This window comes from Procambarus clarkii, chromosome 31, assembly GCF_040958095.1.
Source record: "Procambarus clarkii isolate CNS0578487 chromosome 31, FALCON_Pclarkii_2.0, whole genome shotgun sequence".
NCBI classification, from domain to species: Eukaryota; Metazoa; Arthropoda; class Malacostraca; order Decapoda; family Cambaridae; genus Procambarus; species Procambarus clarkii.
Window position 1 is genome coordinate 28,147,427 of NC_091180.1, and position 7,816 is coordinate 28,155,242.

The following is a 7,816-nucleotide window of genomic DNA, read 5'->3' on the forward strand; positions in this document are numbered from 1 at the left end:
TTTTGTACGTAGTGATCATATCACCTCTTTTTCTTCTGTCTTCTAGTTTTGGCATATTTAATGCTTCTAACCTCTCCTCGTAGCTCTTGCCCTTCAGTTCTGGGAGCCACTTAGTAGCATGTCTTTGCACCTTTTCCAGTTTGTTGATGTGCTTCTTAAGATATGGGCACCACACAACAGCTGCATATTCTAGCTTTGGCCTAACAAAAGTCATGAACAACTTCTTTAGTATATCGCCATCCATGTATTTAAATGCAATTCTGAAGTTAGAAAGCATTGCATAGGCTCCTTGCACAATATTCTTAATGTGGTCCTCAGGTGATAGTTTTCTATCTAGAACCACTCCTAGATCTCTTTCTTTATCAGAAATCTTTAAAGATTTCTCACATAATATATAGGTTGTGTGGGGTCTATGTTCTCCTATTCCACATTCCATAACATGACATTTATTAACATTAAATTCCATTTGCCAAGTGGTGCTCCATATACTTATTTTGTCCAGGTCTTCTTGAAGGGCATGACAATCATCTAAATTTCTTATCCTTCCTATTATCTTAGCATCATCAGCAAACATGTTCATATAATTCTGTATACCAACTGGTAGATCATTTATGTACACAATAAACATCACTGGTGCAAGAACTGAACCCTGTGGTACTCCACTTGTGACATTTCTCCATTCCGATACATTGCCTCTGATTACTGCCCTCATTTTTCTATCAGTCAGAAAATTTTTCATCCATGATAGAAGCTTACCTGTCACCCCTCCAATATTTTCCAGTTTCCAGAACAACCTCTTATGTGGAACTCTGTCGAAAGCCTTTTTTAGGTCCAGATAGATGCAGTCAACCCAACCATCTCTTTCCTGTAATATCTCTGTGGCTCGATCATAGAAACTGAGTAAATTCGATACACAGGATCTTCCAGATCGAAAACCATACTGTCTGTCTGATATTATATCATTTCTCTCTAGGTGTTCTACCCATTTAGTTTTGATTAGTTTTTCCAATACTTTCACTATTACACTTGTCAATGATACAGGTCTATAATTGAGGGGGTCTTCCCTGCTGCCACTTTTGTAGATTGGAACTATGTTAGCCTGTTTCCACCCGTCTGCTACGATTCCTGTACACAGGGATGCCTGAAAGATCAGGTGAAGTGGAATGCTGAGCTCAGATGCACATTCTCTCAGAACCCATGGTGAAACGCCATCTGGGCCAGCTGCTTTGTTCTTACCGAGCTCCTTGAGCATTTTTTCCACTTCGTCTCTAGACACCTCTATGTGTTCTATGTTGTTCTCTGGAATTCTTATTGTATCTGGTTCCCTAAAGATTTCATTTTGTACAAACACACTTTGGAACTTTTCGTTTAGTGTTTCACACATTTCCTTTTCATCTTCCGTGAATCTATTTCCCATTTTCAACCTCTGAATATTATCCTTTACCTGCAATTTGTTGTTTATGAATTTATAGAATAGACCTGGTTCTGTTTTACATTTGTCCGCAATCCCTTTTTCAAAATTTCTTTCTGCCTCTCTCCTCACTGCCGTGTAGTTGTTTCTCGCATCTTTGTATCGCTGGTATGTTTGGGGGTTCGGCCTCTTCCTGTATTGATTCCATTTTTGTGTCTTTCGGTCTCTAGCCCTCTCGCAATTTCTATTGAACCAATCCTGTTTCCTAGTTCTGCATCTCTGTTTTGGTATAAATTTTTTTGTGCCTTTATCATATATTTCACAAAACTTGACATACATCTCATTCACTTCCTTGCCTAGCATCAAGTCTGTCCAATTATACTCACTAAAAAAATTTCTAAGGTCACCATAATGTCCTCTCCTGAAGTCTGGTTTTTCAACAGCTTCAACCTCCTTATTTTCTTCCAGCTTATAACGCATTGCATACTTTATTCCCAAAAAGACATGGTCACTTTTACCCAAGGGAGGAAGGTACTGAATGTCAAATATCTCTTCCTCCTTCCTGGTAAATATCAAATCTAGCATGGAGGGAACGTCCCCTTCCCTCATCCTCGTAGCTTGTTTAACACGTTGATACAAGAATGTTTCCAGGATGAGGTCTACAAATTTACAGGTCCAAAAATCTTCTGTTTTAGCTTCATATGCTTCCCAGTCTATGGATTTCAAGTTGAAGTCACCGACTATCAACAGTCGTGATCTATCGTTATCCGCTCTCGCTATAATCTCTCTCATTATTGTTATAAGACCTTCACGTTTACTATCTAGCTCCTCCTTTGACCATGTGCTGCTTGGCGGTGGACTATATGCATTTATCATCATTAGTTTATCATCCTCATAGCAGATCTCTAGTGCTATTATGTCAACTTCTTGTGGATTGGCAGTCATTATTTCCTTCACCTTTAGGTGTTCTTTTACCAGCACAGCAACGCCACCGCCTTTCCTAATTTTTCTGTCCCGTCTCCAAATTGAGTAGCCCCTCGGGAATATGACCTCATTTAAAATTACATCTTCAAGTTTTGTCTCCGTGAGTGCAACAATGTCTGGTGTCTGCAGCTGTATTACATCACTTAACTCCAGTATCTTCGATCTCACTCCATCTATGTTGGTGTATGCAATCTTCAGGAACTTGTTCCCCCTCTCCTTATTCTTCACTCCCCCTCTCTCTATTGATTTTGTTGGTTTGCCTTTATGTACCACTTTACTGGTTTGCCTACCCCTATCACTTTGTAGAAAAAAGAATTTATTTCTTCTTCATTCCTGCTCTCATTTAAATGTTTTGCCTCGGCGAGGTTCAGTTTCAGCTTCTCTCTATCTTCTTTTGAAAGATCTCGTCTTAATGACCACCCTTTCCCATCCTCATCCCTTTGCAATTTTCTAGCATTCCTTAGTACTTCTTCCATCTGTTTGGCACCGTTTAGGGTGATCCTCAAAGGTCGATCTTTCCCTTTTACGTACCTGCCTATTCTCCTGTAGTCGCACACATTCTCTCTGTTTGTAAGTGTGTGTGTGTGTGTGTGTGTGTGTGTGTGTGTGTGTGTGTGTGTGTGTGTGTAATAGAGATAGAGTTAAGGGGGTGGGAAGGGGAAACATAAAAAGAGTGATAGATAATGATTGTGAATCAAGAATGTAAGGTAATGAGTATTGCCTTTTATATAAATATATACATATCGTAATATGAAAACTATACCAGACAATTAGCGTTGCATGGTAATTAACAGTAACAATTTAGAATGCACGATCTGTGCTATACATTGTTGCAACCAAAACATACTTATTCTCTTAGATAAGTTGCTTGGTATATATATATATATATATATATATATATATATATATATATATATATATATATATATATATATATATATATATATATATATATATATATGTCGTACCTAGTAGCCAGAACGCACTTCTCGGCCTACTATGCAAGACCCGATTTGCCTAATAGGCCGAGTGATTTTCTTTATTTTCAATAAATTGTTTCCAATTAGTTTATTTGAATTATTATTATTATATTATATTAGGAACATAATTTATTGACTTAGTTGTGTTAGTTTAGTTAAGGTTAAGATAGGTTAGGTTAGGTTAGGTTAGGTTAGGTTAGGTTAGGTTAGGTTAGGTAGGGTTGGTTAGGTTCGGTCATATATCTACGTTAGTTAACAGATTTATCGTTTCATAAGAAAAAAATAGAAAAATATATAAATTCGGGAAAACTTGGCCTATTAGGCAAATCGGGCCTTGCAATAACTGAAAACTCACACCCCCAGAAGTAACTCGAACCCATACTGCCAGAAACAATGCTTCTGATGTACAGGATCCCTTAACAACTAAGAGATCCTGTTAAGGGATCCTGTACATCAGATGCATTGTTTCTGGCAGTATGGGTTCGAGTCACTTCTAGGGTGTGAGTTTTCAGTTGCATATATGCCTGGAGACCGTTCAGGCTTGTTCGCATATATATATATATATATATATATATATATATATATATATATATATATATATATATATATATATATATATATATATATATGTCGTACCTAGTAGCCAGAGCTCACTTCTCAGCCTACTATTCAAGGCCCGATTTGCCTAATAAGCCAAGTTTTCCTGAATTAATATATTTACTATAATTTTTTTCTTATGAAATGATAAAGCAACCCTTTTCTCTATGTATGAGGTCAATTTTTTTTATTGGAGTTAAAATTAACGTAGATATATGACCGAACCTAACCAACCCTACCTAACCTAACCTAACCTATATTTATAGGTAAGGTTAGGTTAGGTAGCCAAAAAAAACTAGGTTAGGTAGGTTAGGTAGACGAAAAAACATTAATTCATGAAAACTTGGCTTATTAGGCAAATCGGGCCTTGAATAGTAGGCTGAGAAGTGCGTTCTGGCTATTAGGTACGACATATATATATATATATATATATATATATATATATATATATATATATATATATATATATATATATATATATATATATATATATATATATACTGTATATATATATTGGGTAGATATTTATAACATAAGTTATTTATATTTGAAGCTCTTATACCAAATTTATTTCTAATTAATGTACTGTCTATTACAAATTTTTTAATATTTAGATTTTATCTTGGAATTTTGTACATAAAATGCTTTCTATCATTTGAATTTTATATGTAGTTTATAGCTAAATATTTTGAACTACAGCATAGAGTTGTCCGCGGTGCTCATCGTTTGATGTTCAGGCACCATCCATGATTAAGAAAAGGATGTACAGGTTTCGCAATTGGTTGTGTAAATGATTAATGAATCCCGGTCTAGGTTTCTAAACGTGAAGGCGAGTAACTCTTTGTCCGTTGTCAGGTTCTGGTTCTGGCCGTGTTGGGCCGGGCGGCCGCCGACACCAAGGTCGCCTTTCCCTACCATCTTCCTCCGCTCACATCTGCCTCAGTTGCCCAGCCTGTTGCTTCTGGCATCTACGGCCATCCTACCATCACCCAATACGCTGCTCCAGTTCCTGTCGTCAAAAATACTACCACTGCTATTCGCTACAGTGTACCTGCTACCCAGTACGCCATCCCTGCTGCCCGGTACGCCTTCCTGCCGCCAGTACGCCACCAATGCCGCCCAATTCGAAATTTCTACCGCCCAGTATGCTATTCCTGCCGCCCAGTACGCCTTTCCTGCCACCCGGTACACCATCCCTGCCACCCAGTATGTCCTGCCTGCCGACGAGCGGTCAGTGATGGATGCCCCAGCAATCGTAGCTAGAACTTCCATGGTCGCTCCTCCGTCATCAATATCGACGACGACGATGATATAGAAGTCACTGCGTATGGGATTATACGCACCGACAACGACTTGGATTTGGATTCCACGCGTTACAGAAGCCTCGACGACGACGACCACTTCGAGATTGAAAATGATGATGACCGGAAGTAAATATGTCCTTTATGACCACGTGAGCAGCGTACAATATGTGTGCTTTTACCCTACCATAAGCACGAAACCAACACCAACCCACCTAGCTTTTGGTTCCAGCATAAATATTGTTTTAATTACTAAAAAAAAAACTTAATATGAACTTTTGTGTCCCCAGGGTAAAAATAAAATACATTACGAGGGCAGGTTTAAAATTATGACGACATACTGAGATATGAGGATAGATTGATGTATGAGAATAGATTGACGTGTGAGGATAAAATGATGCGTCAAGATTGATTGAAGTAGACACATATGGATAGTGTGGATCACTGAAAGGCCCACGACCCAAGAGTTGGACCTCAGAACTACATAATCCCATCATACAGCAATTTTATAATTAATATGAAACTTGTTGATATCGCATTGCGACAGCTGAAGTAGATCGCACATTGGAAGATACTCATCGATAAGTTTGCAAGAAATAAACAATGATACATATACATGCATGTTTAATTTTGGTGTACCTTCATTCAAACTGCTTGATGTTTCGAGGCAAATCATACGAGGTTTGAACTACATTTCGTCTTGGATGCGTTGCCTGTATTATGTTCCATAATTGAATAGTGATGATACCTTGCATAATTCTACTAATGTCTATAGTTTTTATTACTGTCTACAGTTCATTATTGTCTATAGTTCAATATTGTCTACAGCACATTAATATAGTTCATTACTGTCTACAGTTCATTATTGTCTATAGTTCAGTATTGTCTACAGCACATTAATATAGTTCATTACTGTCTACAGTTCATTATTGTCTATAGTTCAATATTGTCTACAGCACATTATTATAATTCACTACTGTCTACAGTTCATTATTGTCTTTAGTTATTACTGTCTATAGTTTATTATTGACTGTAGTTAATGTCTATTATTCATTATTGTCTATAGTATATTATTGTCTATTGTTCAATATCTATAGTTTATTACTCTCACTAGCTCATTTATGTCTATACAGTGGTTCATTAATGCCTAAAGTTTATTGTCTATAGTTTGACAATATAAATGTTAATAATTGACTAGCTGGGGTACCCGGCAGTGCCCAGGTATCTCTCGCTCTCTCTCCACCTCCTTCCTGTTCTTTCCTACCTACCTCACTCTTCTCTCTCAGAATGGGAATAAGGTTCCTCTCCAATTTGGAACTTGCGACCGGCCTCTTGTTCACACCAATCAGCGCTTCATTACTCGGCACTTACTTGAGTTAAACTCAAGCGCTACTAGTAGGACCAATCATTCAGCTTGTTCTGGTCATCCTGTAGCTTCTTGCAGTCCTCAACCATGTTGACCAGACCACACACTAGAAGTTGAAGGGACGACGACGTTTCGGTCCGTCCTGGACCATTCTCAAGTCGATTCAAGAATGGTCCAGGACGGACCGAAACGTCGTCGTCCCTTCAACTTTTAGTGTGTGGTCTGGTCAACATACTTCAGCCACGTTATTGTGACTCATCCTCAACCATATTTATCCTCATCAGCAAACATTGCGATGAGTAAGTCTAGGCCTTTATGAGATCATTACATAGATCAGGAAAATAATGGACCCAGGGTAGAATGTAACTCTACTTATATCTCGCCAAACTATGAAGTATCTCCTCACACTGTGACTGCCTTTTGCCATTACTAAACTCACGCAGGAGAAGTGTTATCAAAGTTCTTCTCTTCACTTCTTCTATTAACCTCTTATTTAATTATTTTCATTGTATGATATACAAGTTAGAAGCACTTGTTTAACCCTTCCTGAATGTCTCCATTTTTGTATATTGGTATTATATTTGCCGTCTTCCAACTTTCTGGCAGTTTTTATGTATTCTTGGGCTTCTAATATATCAAAGCTGTCAACTTTAGGATTCAACTCCCTTGCTTAGTATCTCTGGTAACCTCAAAATATTTGTCTGAGTGACCTCAACTTTTTCTGCACGCAGAGCCGAACCTCAGCGCTTAGACGCTGGCTCTCCAGCGATGCCGTAGCAGGTGGAGGGTAGTAATATTTTATTATGGTGGACTGGACGCTATAGTCAGGAGGAAAGGTGGGCTCACCACCGTGGCCAGAAGGAAGGGTGGGCTCACCAGTGTGGCCCAGGAGGGTGGGCTCACCACCGTGGCCAGAAGGAAGGGTGGGCTCACCAGTGTGGCCCAGGAGGGTGGGCTCACCGCTGTGGCCAGAAGGAAGGGTGGGCTCACCAGTGTGGCCCAGGAGGGTGGGCTCACCACCGAGGCTAGAAGGAAGGGTGGGCTCACCACCGAGGCTAGAAGGAAGGGTGGGCTCACCACCGTGGCCCACCCAGGAGGGTGCGGCTCCAACAAGCTCTTCACCTTGACCTTGATCTCAAAACTAAGGTCGTTAAGTCTTTCGAAACCTCTTGAGCAA